This window comes from Muntiacus reevesi, chromosome 2, assembly GCF_963930625.1.
Source record: "Muntiacus reevesi chromosome 2, mMunRee1.1, whole genome shotgun sequence".
Taxonomy (NCBI): domain Eukaryota; kingdom Metazoa; phylum Chordata; class Mammalia; order Artiodactyla; family Cervidae; genus Muntiacus; species Muntiacus reevesi.
This window is the reverse complement of record NC_089250.1, coordinates 227,734,822-227,759,611: the sequence shown is the minus strand read 5'-3', so window position 1 is coordinate 227,759,611 and position 24,790 is coordinate 227,734,822. Positions and strand designations below refer to the sequence as shown.

The 24,790-nt window shown below is 48.4% G+C and overlaps 1 protein-coding gene across 6 annotated transcripts in view; it reads left to right on the top strand.

Annotated features, from left to right (window-relative positions):
• The window catches only part of ANKRD11 (ankyrin repeat domain containing 11), a 118,468-nt gene that overhangs the window by 27,407 nt on the left and 66,271 nt on the right, over window positions 1–24,790 (top strand). For 5 of the 6 annotated variants that reach the window (XM_065925205.1, XM_065925210.1, XM_065925207.1 and 2 more), the window contains exon 2: window positions 23,464–23,545. The exons of the other annotated variant lie outside the window; for it this stretch is intronic. The gene's annotated coding sequence lies outside the window, so the exon portion shown is untranslated. The remainder of the gene's footprint in view (window positions 1–23,463; window positions 23,546–24,790) is intronic. 6 annotated transcript variants of the gene reach the window in all.

Here is a 24,790-nt window from a genome sequence, read left to right as displayed (position 1 = left end):
CGGGGTCAGACTGATGTCCCCTGCCTTAGGCAGGCGGATTCTTAACCATTGAAACTGCCAGGGAGCCCAATATAGAGTGGTTTTATTCATGTTTCTTGTGCTTGGCGTTTGTTGAGCTTTATGGATCTGTGGGTTTGCAGTGTCTCTCAGGTCTTGGCCGTTATTGTTTTCAAATAATTTTCTGTTCCTCCCTTTCTCTTTTGGAGACTCCACTTACGTGTGTGTGGCGATTGCCTAAATGTGGTACCCTGTGTCCTCTAATTCATGTTTTGGACATTTCTTATTGTTGTGTCTCTCAGTGCACCACTCTTAATTCTTTGATGGCTGCCAGACATTTTTGTCTCAGAAAATTTTACATCATACGTTGTAGAAATTTTAATTTGTCAGTAGTTTGACTTGAGTCCTTCAGATCTTCATCTGTCAGATTAGCAGGTGAGTCTTCAGCATCTGAGTCCAAGTCCATCTGGCAAGTTCCCTGTTGTTACCCACACTCTCCTGTTTCTCTGCGTGTTGGTCATTTCTGATTGTGTGCCAGGCATTGTTCATTGTACTGTGTTGTGGCTGGATATTTTTATGTTACTATAAACATCCCTGGGCTTTGTTCTTGGGGATAGTCAAGATCCTTTGAACCGGTGGCTTCTTTCAGTTCTTTGTTTGCAGCTTTGCCGGGTGGGACCAGAGCAGTGGTCAGTCCAGAGCAGGTGTTCCTGCTCCTTGGCCCCTTGGTGTCTGTGCAGGTCGCTTGTGAGCCTGCCTGGAGCAGCTCCGTCCTCTCCAGACCCCTCTGCCCACACCCTCTCCCTCCCCTGCTTCTCACCTCTTGGGGTCACCCTCCCCTTGCCTGGTGTTCAGTCTGGAGATCTGTGTTCCTTACTTCTGTCCAGGGCCAGGGGGATAAATGTATTCCTTCTATTCCATGTTGGTCAGAAAGGAAGCTGGGATAGACATTTTCCAGAATTTTAGTATTTTTGCTTGAAAGCTTAGATTTTATAATTGACCAAAGATACTCACAGTTGTTTACTTGAAAAACTAGGTTTGTCCTTCATTTGCCCAAGTCAGATTGGGCCTCCAGGAGCCAATGCAGCTCAGATGGTGGCCCATGGAGCCCCAGGCTGTCTTCAGAGGTGTGCCGTGGGCCCTCTTGCTTCTGTCGCAGTGTGGAGCAGTGTGGGCCTCAGTGTTGACGTTTAGAACAGTTACATTTTCCTGGTGGATCAGAACAGTAAGGGTTGTTACGGGGACAGGGCATTGCACGTAGAGTTGCAGTCATGTGGCTGTGAGGACTGCGCTGTTGTACGTGTGGCACAGTGGCAACGGGGACCTGCCCTGCAGGCGTTGGTCCGGGGAGGACGTGGCCTTTCTGTGCTGACCTAGCTCTGAGCTCACAGCCCCGCCATCACTCAGTGAGACATGTCCAGAGGGGCTAGTGCTGAGCCCAGGGGCTGGAGGGGCTGGAGATATTTTTAAGGTGGAGAAGATGCACTGTAGGCTTATTTCTCTTTTGGAGAATTTTAATCCAGTTTTGCTACCTTAGGTAAGAGAAGTTTGGATTTTGTGTGAAGAAGTGTTGTTGAGTGCAGTGACTTTATGTGGCCGCCAGCTTTGGAGATGAGTGGAAGATGTCTGGACCTGACGGTCTTCCAGTGGACTTGTGACGTTGGTGAAAGCCCTGCCGCAGACTGAATCTTGTAACCTGAGTGCTCAGGTCGTGCAGGAGCCGGGGTATATATTTTGAAGAACAAAGTTGACTGGATTTTATTTTAAATAAACTTTTAAAAACCATTTCAGAAGACTCTTGTCTTAGCACCACTGTCTTCCCTTGGTTGCAGGTCCCTCTTGTAGAGGCAGGTCCCTCTGAGGACAGAAGGCAGCTGTGCTCTGGCCTCTCTTCCAAGGAAGGGCGTCTCTGGGGCTCTGGGGGCGCTTTCTGTGGGGGCAGCCCATCCTCAGGTGGAGCCTCTGGGCCTTCACTTGATCTGATGTTAGCCAGAGCATGTCATTTCTCTTGTCTGTCTGACCTGCGTTGTGTTTCTCAGGGAAATGACTCGTGTGCCTGTGATGGTTTTAGTGACATCTCTGCAGGTGCAGGCTCCGCAGTAACAGTGCTTGTTCTAAAGTCTATTGCCAGGTGCATTTCCGCAGTTATCCTACCCCATGTGGCTGGCAGCTCCTAGAAGTTCCTGTAGCTCTGAATGCCCCAGCCACCACCTATTCTGTTCTTGTCATAGCTTAGTTTTGTCTGTTTTATCAGAGTTTCTCATGAATGGAATCACACAGGATGTGCTTTTTTTGCATCTCACATTATTCTCATGTGATTTTTAAAAGAATCGAGATAAAATTCACATGGAAAAATCCGCTATTTTAACTGCCTTTGAGTGTACAGTTCTGTGGTCTGTGACACACTCATGGTGTTGTGTCACCCCCACCACTGTCTTGTTCTGGACGATTTTATTACCCAAAGGGAGTCCCTGTCCCCATTCAGCAGTTACTCTTTGTGGGCCCTCGGCCCCTCCCTACCCCTTCCCCCACCTCAGCCCCTCACTGCCACTCTGCTTTGGTGTTCTGTGGATTTGCCTGCTCTAGACATTGCAGGTCAAGGGAATCTTCCACGGTTGGTCTTCTGTATCCCAATATTTTCAGGGCTTGTCCTTGTTGTAGCGTGTACTGGCTTCCATTCTCTTTCATGTTTGAAAAGTGTTTCATTGTAGGGGCATGCACCTCTTTGTTTCCATTCATCTCTTGATGCACATGTGGGCTGTTTCCACCTCTGGCTATAGTGAACAGTGCTGCTGTGAGCAAGTGTGTAAAGTTTCCTTGGAACACCTAGTTGGTGTTTGCCTGGGAGTGGTATTACTGGCCGTGTGACAGTTCTGTGCCTAATTTTTTAAAAATTTATTTTTAATTTATTGTTTTGGCTGTGCCACACAGCAGGCGGGAGTTGCGTTCCCTGACCAGGTTGCTCCTGTGGTGGAGTCTGGGGTCCTAACTGCTGAGTGCCAGGCAAGTCCCCAGGCCCTTGGTGACTCATTTTCCCCTGTGTATTTAGTGAGCGCATCATTTCTGTCCATCACTGAAGGAACAGCTATAAAATATGCACTACTTGCCAGGTGCCATTCTGCCTGGTTCACAAGATCTGCTCATTTCATCTTGTTGACTCCTGAGGGGGAGACCTGCTCATCTCTGTTGTTGAGACGAGTAAATCCAGGCCCAGAGAGGCCGCACAGATCATGAGTGGCGAGGCTCGCCTTGGGCCCTGGGCAGCCTGGCTCCAGAGCCCCACCTCTGGTCACGTGTTCTGTAATAACCTCCTTCTCCCCCATACAGTAAACACCATGTGTTGTGTGGGTGGCTGTGTCTCCAGCAGGTAGTACAGTGGGGAGTGACTGTCCTCCCTCTCGCTGCACCGTGATCTCATGTTGATGACGTGCTTTCTCGCAGGAGCGTGTCGGCTCCTGTGTTAGCTGTGCTGTGGACGTCCTGTGTGGCTGCTCTGAGCTGCTGGGGGTACTGTTCCGGGGTCCTTGGCAGTCAGTTCCTGCTCAGAGGGAAGGCAGCTTGCCTGGCAGACGGGTCATTTTGTAGAGGGAGAGAACTTTCATTGGTTTAGCAGCTTCAGTACTTTAACTCAGCTATAAATTCCTTTTAGGAATGTTAATAGAAGTATAGGTACTGTCTGAGGGATTCTTGCCTCTGTTTATTTGAACTGTTAATTGATTTACAAACTGTGAGTTTCACATGTGCAGCAAAGTGATGCAGATGTTAGATTCTTTTCCACTACAGGTTATTACAAGATACTGAATATGGTTCCCTGTGCTATACAGTAGTTCTTGCTGGTTATCTATTTTATATATCGTAGTATGTATCTGTTAATCTCAAACTCCTTATTTTTATTAAAGTTTTTTTAAATACAACTTTTAAACATTTTTCATTTATGGTTAAGCTTGTCCCATATATTCATACACATACGTATATTTTATATATATTTGTACATATGTATAAATATATTTTTATTTTTTTAAATGCCAGGGTAGTTGTATAACTTGTTTTTTTGTGGTTTTGTTCAGTTTTGTTTTGTTTTTAAAAAAACATTTGGCTGCACTGAGTCTCAGTTGTAGTAAGCAGGATCTTTAGTTGAGGCATATGGGATCTTGTTCTCTGACCAGGGATTGAACCCATGGCCCCTGCAGTGGAAGCATTGAGTCTTAACCCTGGACCGTCGGGGTCTAGTAGGACCACTAGTAGTCCGTAGTAGAGAATACTGAAAATGTGCTGAAGATGTGTTTCTCCTCATAAAGTATTCTTGACCTGTGACAGGTGAATGACCATGTTCACCTCTGCGGTTACTAAGTGCAAGTTGTTATTTGGTTAACCGAGATCCAGAATGTGGACACCCTTGTCTTTGAGGACTTGGGTGGATAGAGGGTGAAGAGATGGGGGTTGGCGGTGGCACTGGAGATGTGGTGGGCCACACACAGATTGCCTGGCCTCACAGTGCACATCCCTCCAGCCACATTGAGCTGCCTGCTGTCACAGATCACAGGGTTAAGATACAGGATACATGTGTCAGAGGAATCTGTAGAGAATTACTGTGAGTTGTACCCTCAGCTTTGGTCTTAGATGACAAAAGCACAGTTATACAGATAACAAACTTAAGTTTCTTTTAGAATTTATTGAGGTTTAATTTTTATAGCATAAATGGACTCATGCATGTGTGCTCAGTTGGTCATTCATGTCCATCTCTCTGTGACACCATGGACTAGAGCCTGCCAGGCTGCTCTATCTATGGGATTCTCCAGGCAAGAATACTGGATTAGGTTGCTGTTTGCTTCTCCAGGGGATCTGCCCGACCCAGGGATCAAACACTGGCATGCAGGTCCTTTACCACTGAGCCCCACTTGGGAAGCCCAAATGGACTTATATAATGTGTATAATTTAGTGATTTTTCCAAGGTTTACTGTGTAAGAATGCTTTTACCTATTTCCAGTTACTTCCTGTATCTGCACTTAACCCAACCACTTGCTTGTCTGCTTACCATTTCTGTAGATTTGCCTTTGTAGATAATTAACTTTAATATACAAGCCCTTAAACACCTTTAAAGGCAGCAGAAGCACCTTCCTCACTCATCTGTATGAAGGCGCACTTTATCTTTGAGTAAAACCTTGCGGTCTGACATAGAGGACCAGGTGGTCAGTATTTTGGACTCTGTGGGCCACAGGTGTCTGTCAAAGGTACCCCGCTTTGCTGTTGAACCATGAGAATAGTGGTGGGGAATGGGAAGGAATCAGGAGAGCCCTTGACAGAACTAGTCCTTGGCTCCCTAGGTTGTGGCTACATATCCTGTGTGGAGTGGACTTCTTGCGGACTTCCTGTCCCTTTCTCCAGTGGTGTGACATGTTGATGGCTGATGGAGAACATACCTACTTAATTTCTGGGGGATGTGTGAAGTTCTATAAAATGTGAAGATATCTGGGAAGATAAAGCTGGAATTTAGATGACCCTAGTGATTCAGAGAAATGAGGAATTTAGGAGTGCATGTATAGTAAGTTTTAGAAAGAGTTTGGGAATGGTAATCATGAGAAAAGATTTGGGTTTTGTAGGATCATAAAAAGGCACTCAGTAGCAGTAAATATGAAAATGAGTAGATTTGAGACTTGCAACTTGTTTCATTAACTAATTTATTGGCCACACCTCATGGCTTGTAGGGTCTTAATTCCTTGACCAGGGATCGAACCCCTTCCCCTTGCAGTTAACGTGGAGTGTTAGCCACTGGACTGCCAAGGAAATCCCCCAAACTTGGTGACTGTAAATATGGATCCGTCACATTTAACTGGGAAAACAAGGCTTCCTACACCATCAGGTACGGGTTTTGGCCTGCAGCCCCTCTTCCCTGGAAAGTGGTTGTTATTGTGGGAGTTGCCCCTCTAGCTGGCTGTGCTGTGTCTTACTTTCCATGTCAGTTCAGTTCAGCTGCTCAGTCGTGTTTGACTCTTTGTGACCCCATGGACTGCAGCATACCAGGCTTCCCTGACTATCACCAACTCCTGGAGCTTGCTCAAACTAATGTCCATCAAGTCAGAGATGCCATTCAACCATCTCATCCTCTGTTGTCCTCTTTTCCTGCCTTCAATCTTTCCCAGCATCATGGTCTTTTCAAATGAGTCGGTTCTTCGCATCAGGTGGCCAAAAGTATTGGAGCTTCAGCTTCAGCATCAGTCCCTCCAGTAAATATTCAGGACTGATTTCCTTTAAGATTGACAGGTTGGATCTCCCTGCAGTCCAAGGGACTCTCAAGAGTCTTCTCCAACACCACAGTTCAAAAGCATCAATTATTCAGTGCTCAGCTTTCTTTATGGTCCAACTCTCACATCCATACATGACTACTGGAAAAACCATATCTTTGACTAAACAGACCTTTGTCAGCAAAGTAATATCTCTGCTTTTTAATGTGCTGTCTAGGTTTTTCATAGTTTTTCTTTCAAGGAGCAAGCATCTTTTAATTTCATGGCTGCAGTCACCATCTGCAGTGATTTGGAGCCCAAGGAAAGAACAGACTCCTTGTCAGAGTCTTCAGTTTTTATTTACTTCTTTATAAAAATGGGAAAATTCCCTTCTCCAGTTTGTAAAGGTGCAGCGCAGAGTGGCCATGCACATGTGTGGTCCCATCACAGAGTGGCCATGCACATGTGTGGTCCCATCACAGAGAGGGACGGGGTGGGAGGGTGGGTTGGTTGGTTGTGTCTTCCTCTGGAGGCTCAATACCTGTCACAGGCCTGTGAGAATAGGTGTGTATATATGTTAAAATGGAAGTTAGAAATGTGAGTGAAAGTTAGAGGCCTTTGTACACTAAGACATATAGTATTCTCTTTTTTCCTCTTATTACATTGTGCGCATCTCTTCACTTCTTGAATTGCTGGATGTTCATTTGGAATCTGAGGAAAGAATACAGAAGTTTCCCAGGATAGCATTAAAAACAGGATGATTTTTTTTTTAGTCATGGTACCCATGTGCCCCTCTTCCCTTTACAGGTGTCTCTTCACAGGTGTCTCCCCGAAGGTGCTGGGCAGCGGCGACCCCTGCTTGCAGGGAGCTGGTTCCCTGAGGGAACCTCCCTTGCCCTGTGGTCCTCCCACCCCTGCCTGGTGGCTCCCAGGACACACAGGCCATGGGAAAGGACCGTGTGTACGCTTTCTTGGGTGCTGGGCCCTTTGCAGCCTCTTCCTGAGGGAATTCTTTGCTGAGCCATCTTTCAACAAAGGTGGAAGTGAGTGAGAGTCCCCCACCAGATTGTTCCAGGGTGTTACGGTTCTGGCCTGTGGGCTTTGTTCTTAACATGGCGTCTGGAGGACTCACGAGTATCCAGGTATCACTAGCAGTGGGGAAGCCTGTGTAAGTTGGCTTCCACTTTGTGACTGGAGTCGTGGGTGGCTTCTGACTTGTATTTGTTTCTGCTCTTTCGTGCATAATGCAACATCCAGTGGGACTTGGGGCAGTTGGCTGTGTGCTGTAGAATTGAGACTTGCTTTGGGATTTTCTGAGACTTTTCTGGGAGCAGAATTTAGTTATATTCTGGTATAGTTCAAATATTTTAATTTTTCCCTTCTAATAATTTGTGTCAAAGATAGAAAGGAGCTCCAGGAGGAAGATGGTGTGATGAACTTTATCCATTTTTATTTATACCTGAATTTCTATTAAAGTACATAAGTAGTCATTCTGGGCAGGCTTTTTTGGTGGCTCAGCGGTAAAGAACCCGCCTGCCAATGCAAGAGACGCCAGAGATGTGGGTTTGATCCCTGGGTCGGGAAGATCCCCTGGAGTAGGAAATGGCAACACACTCCAATGTTCTTGCCTGGAGAATTCCATGGACACAGGAGCCTGCAGGCTACAGTCCACGGGGTCACAAAGAGGGGTTCACCTGAGTGACTGAACAAGTTGGGGAGAAGAGGGAGCACCTGGGCCACACAGGGGACATGTGAGGGGATCCTGAGGCCTGGAGAATGGGCCCCATGTGGTGTGGACGCTGCAACCTGCACTTATGTGTCATTCCTGCAGCGGGCTGTGTCCTCCTGCGACTGGCGCAGGCCAAGAGGGCTCTGTCGTTAGCAGCAGCTGGACTGTGGCCCAGGCCTTGCGCTGGGCTCTTCCCAAACTCTGCTTCCCGGAAGCCTTAAGCAGGTGCAGAGCGCAGGGCTAGGGGCCCCGCCTGGGCCAAGCTTCTTGGGCACCCTCTGTGCGTCCAGGCTCCGGCTGGGGCTTTCATGATCTCACCTCCAGGCCCCTTGTGACCTGCTGACCTGGTTGATTTTGTCTTATGCTTCTTTTAGGTGTGAGCACCAAGGAAAACCTGGCTTCTTTTTCATATTCTTGACACTCAGGATTTTTGCCCAAGCTTCAGGGTGAAGATCTTTTCTACACCTGGCTTCTGGTGCCCCTTCTGTCCCTGTTAGGGTCTGGGCACCCTTGGGGCCTCTGCCGACAGGGCTTGGCTCTCCCTCACGGTAGTGCATTATCACATCTAACTAGGAGCTGATCATGCGTGCATTTCTTACATCCTGCACAAGTGCAGTTAGGAGGCTCTTTGAAAATTACCTTGGAAATAGAACTGTAAATAGACTGTGCAAGCACTGCTCCTCAGGAGAGTGGTTTTAGGTGTATTCTTCTCAAAAGCATAACTTCATGTTTTCTTTGCTGTTTACTTGTTGCAGGACATATGTTAGGCTAGGCTAGTTCTTCCTTTTTAAAAACCTGAGGCTGTCAGGATATCATATTCAGAGTAGGGATGGATGTAGGAGGGGTGTGGTCACTGCATCTGTGACGATGCTCCCCTGTGTTCCTGGCAGTTGGAGGATGTGGGGTGATTGCTGGGCGCTCAGGCACCTGTCCCAGGGAGAGGAGGGGGTTAGGGGTGCTGTGGGGGCAGGGTGTGGCTCCAGGAGCAGCATCCTGGGCTCTGAAGAGCTGGCAGGCTCGTCCTGGGTTTGTGGGGTCGAGGATGGCCTGTGGCCCTGGAGCCCTTCTCCTGCCACCCTTCCCTTAGTGACCCCAGTGTTGCTCCCTGACATTTGTCTGTGTCCTGAAAACCTGTGTCCCTGCCTGTTCCTGTGTTCCACAGAAAAGGCTCTGCTCTCACCACTCAACATGTAGGGAGACGTGTCCCCTGTGGGCAGGGGGTGGGGGTGTGGGGATGGGTGGTAGTCTGGCCACGTGTGTGCACACGCATGTGGGGTGGTGAGGCAGCGCTCCCGACTAGAGTCGTGGGGCTGGAGCGCTTGAGGCAGAGCGGGTGCTGGGCTGTCTGATGAATGGTGGTGCTCCTCGCCTTCTCCACACAGTCTGATGTTCTTTGACGAGCAACCTGAAACCAGGGCTTAGCCTTCCAGGGACGAGTCAGCTGTTTGCAGTCACCTCTGGCCTGCTGAGCCACGATCTGGGCTTCGGGAAGCTCGTGCCTGGGTGCCCTGTGCTGGTCCTGGCCTTGGGGCTGGATCATGCCTGGCGGGTGTCGTGGATGCCTCGAGACCCCTACTGCCCAGCTGGCCCCCTCGCACCTTGTGGGTGGAGCCCTGCCTGGTCTTTGGTTGGTACTTGTGGTTGATTTCTGTTTGTTAGAAACGGGGAAGGTGGGCTTATGTGCTACTAAGCCCCTTGGTGGCCCACGTGCACTGGCCTCCATCCCTTCCCACGTCTGGGAGAAGAGGCGGTGGACAGAAGTTGCTTGCTTGGCTCCTCTGGTGCTCTTGGTCTGTCGGATTTCAGGTGTGGTCCAGGGATGGACGGAGTCCTGGGATCGAGGTCCAGGCCTCTGTAGTGGGTAAAGCGGCTGATGCTGACAGCTGGCCCTGCACCCTCTGTCCCGAAAGGAGGCTGTCTGAGGAAGTGTGTTTTCATGCTCATCTGCTTCTCCCAGCAGAAAGCCTTTTATGCACAGCAGATCTTGGGCGAGCAGCCACTTGCAGTTTTCCGTCTGTTCAGTTCCATTTCAGACAGAAGTTATAACTAGAGCGTCTCTGGGCATGAAAACCTTTTTTACCGATAAAAGTCTTGTGCTCACTGCTGTTTGATGTGGAGGCTTGCGGTGCAGTGTGTTGTTTGAAAGTTGCACAGCCCTGTTTATCTGTGTTGAGTCTTGTTACTGTTTTACACAGGAGAATAGAACTTATGTAACTACTTTCCTTGGTAAAACATCTCAGCCAGTTATTGTTTTCTTCAGATTGAAACTTTCCATCAGCTTTTGCCCCAGCCCTGGTGCATGTGAATGTTCCTCTGAAGCTGTGTACCTGACCTGAGATTCACCGCCTGTCCAGCCTGGCAGGTGCTGTGTCCTGGCTCACCATAGGTACATGTTAGCACAAGCTTGGTTCCTGCCACCCTCCAGGGACAGACCTCTTTGTTCTCAAGGTGCGTTCTTCTGAGCCTGTCTTGGTCATAGGTCATTGTTTTGTGCCCCTGCTTAATTCGTCCCGTTTGTGTATCTCTTTACATGTATAAAAGGGTGTTTCTTACTTGTCCCTACAGTGTCCTTAATTCATTTCTGTTGCTTGTAAAACCTGTTGAAAGGGATTAACAGGTCTGGTTGGCCCTGGGTGGGGAGGGTATCGCTCCCACAGTGTCCACGTGTCGTGGGCAGGTGGCGTGTGTGACTGACACCCTCACAGGTGTGCGGGGCATTTGCCTGGGGAGTGCGCCTCCTCCTTGTATCACCCCCTCTTGACTGAGGGCTCCTGATGCCTTGAGTGCAGGTGGTTGTTTGTTTTTGCTGAGAACAGGCCTAGCATCAAATACTTCACATTTGACAGGATTCTTGGCTAGAGTAAAAATTTCTATTTATCTTTCTTGTGAAAGAGGGAGAGAGACTGGCTCTTGTGGTGAAGTGCTGCTGAGAGTGGCTGCAAGCCAGCTGGGAGAGTGAGGGTGACAGCTTGGAGGCTGGCTGGGGCCGAGGGGTCGTGATGGGGTCGGAGGCAGCTGGGAGCCCAGGCCTTCCTGCTGCTGGGGGAGTGGGGTCTCCTGTGAGGGTCTGGGGAAGAGGCTGAACCAACCTGAGTCTGCCCTTGTAGGATGCAGGCTTCTCCACAAGCTGTTTATGGACATCTTTTGGAAACCAGTGTTAGGGTGTGTAAAACTGCTACTGAATGACATACTCCAGCTCAGTAAAATGGATTTGTTTTGCCCAGAACCTAGAGGTATTGAGAGAGAGAGATGAAGACAAGCTTGCGGGATCTTGTCCCCCAACCAGGGATTGAACCCAGGCCTTGACAGTGAAAGCGCTGAGTCCTAACTACTGGACCACCAGGGAATTCCCTAGAATTGTCTTTGTTCAGTGTCTGTTTTGAACACAACTCTAGGGAAAGGAAAAGGAACAGTCTTTTCCCTTGTTAACAGGTGGCTTTCTGAGAAGTTTCCAAAGTTTGTTTACACAAGATTCATCATGTCCAAACATAGTCTTAATTATGTTTTGAAGAGTTAGAATGTGGACTGTTGAGATTAAGTCCCAGTAGGAAGGAAGGAGGCCAGGCCTGTCACCTCTCCCAGGCACTTGTGTGTGCCCGGCCGCCCCCTCCCTCCTCTGTCCTTTCCAGTTCCTGCGCCCCTTGTCCTGTCCGTGCATGCTTGGTGTCCGTGAGGGACGTTCAGGCCTACCTAACCCTTCACAGATCATTGGATTAATGCTTACTACTTTACTAAAAAAATGTTATATTTCTAGGATTTTAGTCGCAGTTCACCTTTATTTTGCTTCCTAAGCAAGCATTTTTAACTGACAGACTTTTAATTAAGAGCTATTTAAACTGGAACAAATTGTTTTGAAATCTCCTAACAAATGCAGTGCCAGGTTGAACTCTCTGGTGACTTTAAAAAAGTGCTAAAGTCACCCAGGGAGGGTGTGGGAAAGTAGGTTTCCGGGAGTGGCGGTCATTGAGCAGCACCATGAGGTCACTATGGCAACACTGGGTTACGTGGACTGCTGCGTACAGCTTCTGTTTAATTATGCAGGGTAGGTTTAATTTATTAGAATCAGGTTTGCACGTCTTTGAAGTCATTCTTCTTTTGAAGATTGATTTTTTTTATGACTTTGCATTTGTTATTGGGTGGCATAATATACTCTGACACTGGATTTGTGAAATTTTAAAAAAAAATCTGTAATAGACTGTTGTGTAAATTTCTTCAGTCTTTTCAGAATGAAAATTCACTTAAATATTTCCAGACTTGTCTCCCAGAGAGTTTGACCACATGTGCAGTGCTGTGGGGAGACTGGAGGAGGCGCCAGCAGGACTCGCAGCCCCCAGACTGGGTAGCCCTCTTTCTGGCCCACAGCCCTCTCCATGGCTCCGGCCCTTTGGCTGTTTCAGCCGTACTTTTCTGGACCCTTAGTTGGGCTTGTCTTTCTTAATGCTCTGGTTCTCATGCGCCCCTCCGCGGGGACCATAGACATTTTATCCCGATGTGTGTGTTCAGCTGCAGCACCCTGGGCTCTTTGGAGGATGCCTGTGGTGTGAATCGTTCTATTGTCCCCTTGAAGACCGGAGAGGAAAAAGAGGCAGGGAGAGTCATGTAGTAGAAAGAGTTCAGAGCTGGAAGCGAGGGCACTGTATGTTTCAGACCTTGCAGTGAATCCTTCTGCAGTTCTTCTTCTGAGAGCAAAGTCACAGATCACAGAGTTGAAAAGGTGGGCTTGACTCAGCTCTCAAACCAAGGATAAGCAGAAGGTGTGGGCCTTGGTGCTGCAGAGCTCTCTGCCTCAGGCAGGCTGTGGGTCCAGACCCGATTGACCTCTGCTGTGGTGACTGCTTAGCTTGCCTGGGGTCTGTGTGTGAACACGTGGAGTGGACGCTGTGCTGGGCTGGGTTTGCCTGTGGAGCTGGATATGGCTCATGAGGCTGTTGCCTTGGGACCAGTGTTGCTTTGTGGACAGCATGGCCGTTTTCACAGGCCTCAGTGCTGAGGTCCGTCCTGTGTGTTTCAACTTCATCTTGAATATTGCTTTCCATTTTAGATCAGTTTTCGTATACACACCACCCCCCACAAAATTTTTATAAGTAGCAATTTAATAATCATGTTCATGTGAACTCAGGCCAGCAGCAGCCTGGACACTGCGCAGCTTGTGGGATCTTAGTTCCCTGAGCAGGGGCTGAGCCCGGGCCCCTGGCAGTTAGAGTGCCCAGTCCTAACCACTGTACTGCAGGGAATCCCCTCACTCACACCACTTCATCACTGTTTTACATGGAGACCTTTGTCACTTGTTTTTCCTTTTGATGCAGTTTTTAGTACTAAAAGGGCATATGTATTTGATTCCACTTTCTTAGAAGTAAAACTATTAACTTTGTGTTACACATTCAGAGGTCACATATTGGGTTGGGTCACAAATTCCTTCCATTTTAAAGTAAAAATAAGATACATTTTTCATTTTCACCAAGAACTTTATCGAACAATGTATTCACTGTTTTGTTCCACTACCTTCTGCCATTTTTCAGGTAATTTCCTAAAAATCTGTCTTCCCAAAACGTTTTATCTTTTTGAGCAAAGAACTGTTCCTGGTGCCTTTTACAGTCTTCCAGGGAATTGAAATTTTTTCCATTAAGAGAATTTTGTAAAGACTCAAGTATAATGGAAATGTGAAGGTGCAATGTCTGCTGACTATGGCAGATGTATCAGAACTTCCCAGCCAAGCTGTAACAGCTACTGCCTGGTCATCAAAGAAACATGCATTCTTGTGTTATCCTGATGGAAGATTATGTGTTTTCTGTTGGCTGATTCTGGCTGCTTTTAGTTGAGTGCTGCTTTCAGTTGGTGTGATTGGGAGCATTATTGAATTAATCATTTGGTTTTCCAGAAGGAGCTCATAATAGAGGACTCCCTTCCAATCCCACTCTATGCACACCACCACCGGCCTTTGGTGAGGTTAGTGGTGGTTCATTTCGCTTGTCCCAAGATCTCTTCTGTTCCGCGTTATTGTGCAGTATACACTTTTCATTGCCTGTCACAGTTTGTTTTAAAATTGGAACATTTTTGTTTACATTTAAGAAGAGAATTGCACATGAGAATACGGTCAATAAGTTTTTTTTTTCTTTTTTTGCTTAACTTTATGTGGAACGTTAACATCAAAGTGATGAACATAATCTAGATGGTGCAAATGATTTTCGCTGCTTGATTTGGATATTTTGAGTGTGTCAGCTCTCTCCCTCGTGATGTAACGTTGATTGTTCCCAGCTAATGTATTGATTTGATCGCTGCCAGCTTCAACTAGTCTGCCTGACTCTGGAGAATCGTCCGGGGAGAAACTTCTAGCACGAAACTTTGCAAACCACTTTTGACACGTTTGGTCAGTCACAGCCCCGTGTCCATACACAGCACAAATCTTCTCTTTGCATTTCAGTTGTGATTTTACCTTTCTTGAAATAGTAAAGCATAATATACTGAAAATGTTGCTTTTTTTTTCCATATTCAATATTAAAATGCACACACAAAAATTCACCATTTTTGATTTTTTAGAAAATGTGTGCTGATGTGACAGCCATCACAATACAATCTAACAAAATTGTTTTGAATCAAGTTAGAGACATCTAAGCACTACTGGAGAGAGCCATCTTATGGAAAAAACAGAGTGAACTTTTTGGCTAACCCAGTGTAATTGTGCTCATGATTCATACAGAGAGCTGCTTTTACCTAAATATTGTCCATCTTTCAGAAATCTTTTGTTTTACCAAAGACAGTGGAACTTACTTAACCTTCAGTGCTGAGTAGGAAAGTTAAGGGTTTTGTTGTTGTTGTGTACATATGTGCGTTTTGAACAACATCTGCCTTGCTTGAAAGTGATGCTCTGTCATGCTAGTTACCTGTGAGATGAACAGAAGGATGCAGTTACATTTGATATTTGAGATTGAGTCCTTTTATTTTGAAGGATCTGTGTGAGATCCTCTAGAGACACTGTCCTAGACACAGTGTCTTCCAAAATGTGAATCATGACCCGTCATTCTTAGTTAAGAAAATCTCCCTGCCCCAAGGACATAGACACAGCTTTCTCTACCGTCTGAAAATGTTGTTGTACTTCTGCTGTTTACGTTTGATCCTGTACTCTGTCCCAGACTGATGTCTGTGCACGAGCTGATTGCTCACAGCTTCATCCATGAGTGGACTGTCCTTTGCTTGCTGATCTGGAGTGCTTGCTGTCATGAATGGGGTCTCCCTGTGTGTGCCCACGTGGTGGTGGAGCTTGTGTGTGTCCCATTGGTCGCCTTGTCTGTCCTGGTGACACTCCCCTTTTTCATCTTAGGTTCTAACTGTGCTGATGTCTTGAAATGCAACTCGCTTTGTATTTGTTCATTTTGTATTTTGTATCCAGAAACTTCTTTTTCTACAGATGAGAAAACTTAAGAATGACACAGGCTGTTAGAATGTACCCAGGGTCACTGCCAATACAGTGGCATGGTCAGAATTTTAACAATGGCCATTAGACACCACTGACTCTGATCTGAGCTTACATGCATGTCGCCACAGTGATCTTCAGGAAATTAACCTGGTTGCTTGTGAAGGTGGTAAGGTGGCACTCACAGATGCATCAGGGGCAGTAGAGCTGTGCCCAGGTGTAAGCTCTGTGACAGCAAAATCAGTGGAGGTGTGCAGCCCTCTCAGAAGGAGGCCCACTTTGGGCCTGCCTGCTGCTGGGAGGAACGCAGGCACCGAGGCAGACAGTGCTCTGTTTTTGGTGTATATTGAAGACTTTGTGTGACTTCTGTCTTGTACTCTCAGTCATAGAATACATAAGTGTCTTTTTTAAAAGTTTATTTATTCATTCATTTATTGACTGTGCTGGGTCTTTGTTGCTGGGTGGGCTTTTCTCTGGTTGCAGTGAGCGGGGCTATTCTCTAGTTGTGGTGCGAGGGCTTCTTACTGTACTGGCTTCTCTTCTTGTGGAGCAGGAGCTCTGGGGTGCACGGGCTTCAGTAGCTGCGGCTCCCGGGCTCTTGGGCACAGGCTCGGTATTTGTGGTGCCCGGACTTAGTTGCTCCATAGCACGTGGGATCTTCCTGGACCAGTGTCTCCTGCATTGGCAGGCGAATTCATTACCACTGAGCCACAAAGGAAACCCTGTAAGTGTCTTTTTTAACTTATGAAATGAGAGCCATGTCCCGTCCCCTCGGAGCTTATAAATTGATGTTACTTCTTCACTTGGAGATCTGTCCAGTGTTTTCACTGTGGGCCCCTTCTCAGGAATCTAACTTAATGCTAACGTCATTTTTCTGAAAATGGTAGCATACATGTCATGTTAGGTTTGGGTGAGTATGGTTTTTCTTCACAATTCTTCTTTCTTGTCAACTTTTAGGAGATTGGGGACAGTTTGTGCTGAGTTGTGAGGCCCCCTCCTATCTTTTTAAAGATGCCATTGATAAATGTATATTAAATTCAGAATTTTACTAACTTAGGGTAAGCAGGTCAGTCTATCTAAGAGCAAAATGTGACTAATATTTAAAAAAAAAAATCATTGAAAAGTGAAAGTGTCAATCACTCAGTCATGTCCAACTCTTTTCGACCCCTTGGACTGTAGCCCACTAGGCTCCTCTGTCCATGGGATTCTCCAGACAAGAATACTGGAGTGGGGTGCCATTCCCTTCTCCAGGGGATCTTTCTGACCCAGGGATTGAACCAGGATCTTCTGCATTTCAGGCAGACTCTTTACTGTCTGAGCCACCAGAGAAGCCCCTCATTCTTACTTCAAGATGTCTCAGCTGATAATTGGTTAGTTTACTCTTGTAATTATAATTATTGAAAAAGATGTAGTTAGGGCTTCCCTGGTGGCTCAGTGGTAAAGAATTCGTCTGTCAATGCAGGAGACACGGGTTCGATCCCTGGTCTGGGAAGATCCCACATGCTGCGGAGCAACTGAGCCCACATGCCACAACGAGGGAGTTGTGCTCCAGCGCCTGGGAGCAGCAGCAGCCGTGCCTGCGTGCCCTCGGCGCTGTGCCCCCGCTGAGGGGAGCCCTGACCGCAGTGAGGAGCCTGCGCACCGTGGCAGAGAGGAGCCCCGCTCGCTGAGACTAGAGAGCCACGAAGACTTAGCAGAGTCAGAAACAAACACATAAAATTATTTTTAAAAATAATAAAAAAAAAGAGAAAAGTATGCAGTCAGAATGTTTTGTTTGTATGTGTCTACAGTGTTGATGTATTTAATACAGTTGTTGATGTATTTAAGTCTGAAGAAAGCAGGTAGTGGCTCCAGGAGGCAAGGGCTGCCCTGATGCTCTCGTGTGTTTTGATCTGAGTTGCCTTATTCTTGTTGAATGATCATTCTGCTTCCTTCTCTTCTCACACCCAGGGTTTGAGATTTCCTAGTAATACTTGCTGTTAGGAAACAGTGTGTCTTTTCTACTGGAGTTTTTCTTCTTGCTGAGGGTCATCTGCCAGGAAAGAAACTTGGATTTTAATGTTTTAGTAGAAGAAGAATTTACTCCACTTTTCAGAATGGAGACTCTTTGCTTGAGGGGTATCCTGGGAGACTGGGCAGAGGGGCCGCATGTGGACCAGCGGGTGTCTCCTAGCTTGACTGCAGAACCTGTTGACTGATGTGCTTGTCACTGTAACAGTCTAGCACTGTCACTGCAACAGAGTGTCTTCTGGAAATTTGAAGTGGTTTAGAAATGAAGAGCAGCACCAGCACATTGGATTAAACATAGAAATTTGAAAGAGAAAGATCTCTCTTTCCTTGACCTGACAAGTTGAAAGCACATTTGGTTGTGCAGGCAGGGCGACCGCGACTGAGGGCTGGTGGGTGGGCGTCAGGTTCCCAGCAGGCCAGTCACCACACTTTTACGCACCCCTGCAGGTTAGGCCGCACCCCACCCTGTAGCCCTTCGCACTAGGCGTTTCAGGGTGCCGTTGCTCTGATTGTGTGTTTGTGTAGTCTTCAGGGTGGGGAGCCCTCTCACACCCAGGATCATAGCACAGATCACTCATGACACACTAGATCACTGGTAGCTGAAAGACGATCTTGACTTGAGCACTGACTTCCGTGAGTGGCGTGGCCTAGCTGGGTCACACTCTCTGCTTTATTAGGAAGGCTTGGGTCCTGTCCCTCAGAGCAGATTTTGGACCCAGGAGACATGTGTCTTGGCAGGTATCATGTCAGGCTGTTGGGTAGGCTTTTGTTTGGTGGCCAGGCAGCTGGGCTGGAGCATGGTCAGTGGACCAGCAGCTGGCATCCCTATGGCCTTGTGTTGACAGCCGGGGCTCTGGGTCCCCTCTGAGCTTGAGGCTGATCCTGCTTCATTGATTTCTGTGGAAGCCTGTCATTTCTGTGGTCTTCCATCTCAAGCCAGCCCTCTCCGACTTATTTAGAGGGTGAGGGTAGTAAGGATTCTCAAGGTTTTGTATTTAGGAGTTTGGGTAGGCAAATGGGACTAAGCAGCGATTATTTATTAAATTTGCTTGGAAAATATTAAAACAGTTTTGCAACACTCACCCCTAGACACACAGAATCTGAGGCATCTTCCGGGGTCAGAATGTGTCGGGAACAAATCACTTGAGATTTAAGTCTTTGAAATGCCGGGAGAAATATCAGTAACCTCAGATGCAGATGACACCACCCTTATGGCAGAAAGTGAAGAAGAACTAAAGAACCTCTTGATGAAAGTGAAAGAGGAGAGTGAAAAACTTGGCTTAAAGCTGAACATTCAGAAAACTAAGATCATGGCTTCCGGTTCCATCATTTCATGGCAAATAGACGGGGAAACAGTGGCTGACTTTATTTTTCTGGGCTCCAGAATCGCTGCAGATGGTGATTTCAGCCATGAAATCTTGCTCCTTGGAAGCAAGGACCTTGTTCCTTGGAAGGAAAGTTATGACCAACCTAGACAGCATATTAAAAAGCAGAGACGTGGGCTGGGAAGATCCAGAGGAATCGGGTGGAGAGGGAGGTGGGATGGGAGACCAGGATGGGGAATTCGTGTAACTCTATGGCTGATTCACATCAATGTATGACAAAACCCCCTGAAAAATAAAAAAAAAATAAAAAGCAGAGACGTTACTTTGCCAACCAACGTCCGTCTAGTCAAGGCTATGGTTTTTCCAGTAGTCATGTATAGAGGTGAGAGTTGGACTATAAAGAAAGCTGATTGCAGAAGAATTGATGCTTTTGAACTGTGGTATTGGAGAAGACTCTTGAGAGTCCCTTGGACTGCAAGGAGATCCAACCAGGCCATCCTAAAGGAAATCAGTCCTGGGTGTTCATTGTGAGGGACTGATGTTGAAGCTGAAACTCCAATACTTTGGCCACCTGATGCGGAGAGCTGACTCATTTGAAAAGACCCTGATACTGGGAAGGATTGAGGGCAGGAGGAGAAGGGGACGACAGAGGATGAGATGGTTGGATGGCATCACCGACACAATGGACATGGGTTTGGGTGGACTCCGTGAGTTGGTGATGGACAGGGAGGCCTGGTGTACTAAAGTTCATGGGGTCCCAAAGAGTCGGACATGACTGAGCGACTGAACTGAACTGAAATACAAGGGCATGTCTTCTGAGCAACCTGTTGTTTCTTCTGAGCCACTTGTTTCCACCTGGAGCGTGGAAAATCCTGGGTGGTGGTGGTGTCTTAAATTCCTGGTGGGAGCTGGAGACTTGGAGGCCAGTGTCCTGTCTGTGTCATTGGCCCGGTTTCTGTGGTTAAAGAAGAGTACATCTCTGTGTTAATGCAGTTGTTTCCTCACCCCGTCTCTGCAGGCTGAGGGAGTACTTCCAGTCTGAACACTTAATCTGGCTTGAATGGGGCTGGTGAACACACCTTGCTTTGCATTCAGTAATCGTCTGATTTGAAAGCTTTGTGGTGGTAGCGAGGTGGAGGAGGAACGCAGTGTGCAGGTGGCTACAGTGAGAGCTGTTGCAATGCTCTTGGAGTTGGTGAGTCTGGAAAGTAGACCGTGGACACTTTGTTTCTGGACATGTGCTGACTTGGAGGCGAGGCAGTGCCCGGTGCTCTGGGAGACGGCATGCTGGGCCTGTGACCTCGAGAGCTGCTCAGGACCCTGCCGGGCACCACCGCTTGGCTGGGCTAGAGGGACGCGCTGGCTGGGGAGGGCATCTTACTTACTGTGTTTTTACCTCTGATGAATTTTGTCCATTAGCCACATGTATTTGGGGTGAATTTTTACCTGGGTCAAAGGGTGATTGAAAGCTGGGTGGATTGGAAGGGCACAGATGCTCAGAGGTCTGGAGCTGGGCACTTGACTGTGACCTTGGGAAGTGGCCTCCTTTCCACACCTGCTCACGCAGGGGTCAGTTGTGTTCTCGTGCTCCGAGGCCAACGCTGGGCCTCCTGCTGTGTGCCTACTAGTGACCAGGGCGCAGTGTGCAGCTCCGGAGTGGAGCATAATAGTTGTCCTCCAGCATGATGGTGACCTGTCGGAGAACCAGAGAGCGGGCCTGGAGAACAGCCGCAGGACACGGGAGCGGAGGGGCGGCGTCTCCTGTGAGGGAAACGGCGTGTCTTCCAGAAACTGGAAGCAGTCTGGAGTTGCCGGGGTGCCTGTGTCTCTGGGGCGCTCACCTTTAGTGGGGTGCCGGCAGTGAAGACCCACCCTCCCAGCAGCAAAGTGGGAGCTCCTTTGCTCTCTGTGTGTGTGTACGTGTGTGCATGTACATGTGTGCACATAATGCATGTGCGTCGTCAGGGTGGCGTCTGAAGTTTGGACTCGAGTCCACCCCTTGTGAGCCCAGTGACTCTTGTGGGCGGAGTGGGGTGTGTAGGGGTAAACCAGACACGGCGCTTCCCCTTCTCAGCAGCCTGGTGGGGGTTGTGATGACATGGGTGGGGAAGCCCTGGGACTGCTGAGTCAGGAGTCTGGCCAGGTGGTGGGGGCTATGAGAGCAGAGGTTTGAAGCTGGATGACTCCAGGCTTCCGTCTGTGTTTTCGTTGTGAGCTGGGCACAGCAGGTTTGGACTTGGAGGATCTTCTAGAACCAGGGCAGGAAATACAGTCATAATCACGTTGGGGCTCATCTGTGCACGTGTGTGGTATGGCATGTCTCTGGTGTGGTGAGCTTTGTGAGTTTAGTGGGGAGCTCTGAGCTGGAGATCGGGAATGGGGGTCTACCAGCAGGGCTGGTCTGATTGCCCTTGGAGGGTCCGCAGGAGCAGGAGCCCTGAGAGCAGAGAGGTGCAGTGGGCTGTGGTTCTGGACACAAGTGAAGTGTCACGGCCACAGCCCTGGCTCCTGAGATGCTGTGTCTCTAGGGCAGGGTGCCACTGCCCTCCCTGTGGAGAGCGGGGTGCTGCCTGGGAATTCTGAGTTCGCTGAGAGCTAGACACTGGTAGTCTGTTTCCTGACTTGGACCCCCAGGAAAGCTGTCTCCCGTCTCGTTGGTCAGGGTCTCCAGTGTGTCTCTGATGTCTGAGTGACCGTGCTCCGTGTGTGGCTTGTTGTGTGGAAGGGGCATGGGTTAGCATGGGCACCAGGAAGTGCCCAGGATGGCAGAGGGTGGTATGGACCAGGTGACAGTGTGCTGGTTTCAGAGACTGAAGAGTAGTTGTTGTTATTTGGTGTATTCTAGGTGTCTACTTTATCATAAACGCTATGTTGTTCTGTTACCATCTTTATAGGAAAATCGAGAAGCTTAGTGAGCAGCTTTGTGCTTTTCAAGAAAACCGAGGTGTGGTTGGAAGCTGCTTTTCTAGTGCTTGTGGTTAACGTCAGCTTCAGAAATTCTGTGCCAGCAACAGAAGGACAAAAAAGTCCTGACCCAGCTGTGCACACACACGTGTAGCTTGTGTGCAGACCTTGGAAGTCTGCTGTCCACAAGCGCTTGTCCCGCCACCCGTGCCTGGTTCCTGTCTGCGCGTCCCATCCTGACACGGCACCACTGGTGTGTTTGGAGACGGGAGGGTGCTTGATGGGATTGTAAACTCCCACGGGATTGTAAACTCCCACAGGATTGTGGAAGCTGGGTTTGTGTGTTCCTGAGACCGCACAACTCTCTTGGAAGAGCAGTGTTGCTGTGACCCTGCAGTGTCGCCTCCCCTTCTCACCGGCAGTGTTGCTCATTCATATGGCTGGGCCACAGTGTCCATTGATTTGATTTTTGGCATAGGTCTTTGGAGAGGCCTCTCAATAAAATCTGTGTTTTTTTTTTAATAGTGTTTTTGGAAGATCATATGTGGTGCCATTTGCTTTTCTTCTGATACTAGACTTTGAGTTTACTTTCAAATAGTTGAAATTGCTATGTTTTGATGTAAAAATGTTTGATGAATGAAAAGATGTTGTCTCTGTACCTTTAAACTCCTAGTTTTGAATGAATACGTGATAAATGTATTATTTCATGTACCTAAATTTTTTATTATTATTTTATTTTTGTCTTTGCTGGGTCTTTGTTGCAGTGTGGGGGCTTCCTCTGGTTGTGGTGGGGAGGGGCTGCTCTTCGTTGTGGTGCACAGGCTTCTTGTTGCAGTGGCTTCTCATTGCAGAGCATCTGCTCTTGAGCGGGCGGGCTTCAGTGGTGGGGGTACATGGGCTTGCTTGCCCCTCAGCTTGTGAAATCATCCCAGACCAGGGATCAAACCCGTGCACCCTGCATTGGCAGGCAGATAGCCACTGATCTGCCAGGGAAGTCCCAAGTTTCATGTGTTTTTGAAAGACCCAGATATATTCAGTATATTCCTCTGAGACATTTTTTCATTCACTGATAAAATTTTTGAGATTCACTTCTGTTGATATGTGTAGCTGCAGCTTACTTATGAGTAAGGGGGCTGTTTGCCTGTGGCTGGCCTGCCCACGAGGCCCCTCTGTGTGATATTTCTTAGTGACATTGTTGACATGTGCTCGTTCTTGTGGGGTCGCCCGGGTCCTCTGGCTTCTCCTGCGCTGGACCTAGAGGCACGTCTCTGACCTTAGATTCTGGGAGCTCATTTGGTCTGAATCATGGTCCTTTGCGTTTGCGGGCAGGTCCGTGGGTAGAGGGAGGGAGGGGGTGGGGAGGGGAGAGTGTGGCGGGACTGGCCCATCTGAGGGGCAGGTGGGGCTGGCGTGCGGGTTTTGTCAGCAAAGGGTGAGTTCACATTTTACTCCTGAGTGTGACAGTGAGTCTGTAGAAGCTACAGAATCTGTTAACTCTGGCAAAGGCTTATTGTCAAACTCCTGAAAGGAGAACATCTGCAGATGACCCTGTGAGGCCCCCAGGCCTCAGGTATCTGCTCTGGGGAGAATGACGCCCATTCCGGTGTTCTCTCCTTAACTGGCCTTTCTGGGCACTGCTGTCCAGGAGCGGAGTCCAGACAGAGGTGTCTGCTTGGGGTGCCCTCCCTGAGTCCTGGGCGTGAGCACATCTCCTGTACAGCCAGGCACCCTAAAACCTTGGAGTTGTCAGAGAGACGAAAGTGAAGGAAGGGCCATGGTGTGGTCCACACAGAGAGGGGCGACATTATGAAAAGAACTGAGGGGAAATTAGTATTTATAGGCGCTCACTGGATTCTGTTGTTTCAGAAACTCCTCACCGCTGCTCTGGGACACGCCTCTGTTGGATTTAATTCACAGTCAGCAACCTCAGCTTTCAGCGATGGACTCGGTAAGGATTTTATTGCACCAGCTCTCTCTCAACAGTTTGTATTGTTTTCATTGGTTTGTAAAAAGAAGTATTAAAGTCATTCTTATGTCTTCCTGCTGGTTTTCTTCGGCTTGATAGTTCTGTCTCAGTGTCTGGGTTTTGTGTTGGATTTCAGGGAGACAAGGGGCTGTAGGGTGGCGGTGAACCCTGTGGGTCAGTAGGTAGCTTCCCTGGTGTCCCAGGGAGAGGAGGCCTGTGGACACATGAAGACACTGGGCAGCCTGGTCTGTGCAGAAAGTTGACTTCTTACCAACTTTTTGTCTTAGTGGCTCTGTCCTCAAGTGACCTGGAGCCCGCAGACCCGCTTGCTGTACCTGTCTCGTGCTCTGGGCCTGTCGTGCTTGTACCACCTGAGTGCTGTCACCCCTCTGCTGGGGAAGTGGGGTGGCCCATGCTGCCCTGTGTCCAGTGTGTGGGCCAGTGAGTAGGCACACGTGAATTTCCTCAGGTTTGAGGCCTGTGTGTGGTTGGTGGGTGTGGGGTGGGCTCTTGGCCGGGTTGCCTTGAGCTTGCCTTCTCCTGGGAGTCCTGGTGCAGCCTCAGCCTGACCGGACACTCGTGCACTAGGACAGAGTCTTCCTCCCTTAGGGGACGTGTCCCAGGGGCAGTTGCTTGTGTCTTCTGATCTGTGGATTGATAACAGTTGGAAAGAAAACTGTTGGCTCCTTTCAGTGTTTCATACCTTGGCCAGGTATTAGGGTTTTAAAGCCAACAGCCCCAGAGTGTATTCTCTGCGTTTTGTGCTGTTTCCGACAGACAGGGAAGAAGCCTTTCCTGCTGCTCAACCCCACGGACCCAATCCTGTCTCAGCCGTCCTGTGTGCGGCCACTTTGAGATGCACCTGGCCGGCCTCCCTGATAATGGAAGTGTTTCCTTGGAAACGGGGTTGAGTGTGATGGAGAACTCTTAGTCTGCAGGGTGGTCTGGGGTGGAAGAGCAGCCAGCAGTGGGTGGTGCAGGGTGGGGGTATGGTGGGCTTTGTTGTACCCGGGAGGCCCCCAGGGCGATCTTCCAGGAAGAGCCCATACCTTCAGCTGTCTTGGACCTCAGGGCAGCCACTGAGAGCCTCTGCCCCGGGGTGGGGGGGCGGGCAGAGGGGAGCTAGGCCGATCCACACCTGCATGCTTGAGCTTGGCCTTTGTTTGGAGACTGGAAGCTGGCCTTAATTTATGACAAGAAAAAACAAGATTCTACCTAAATGAAGTA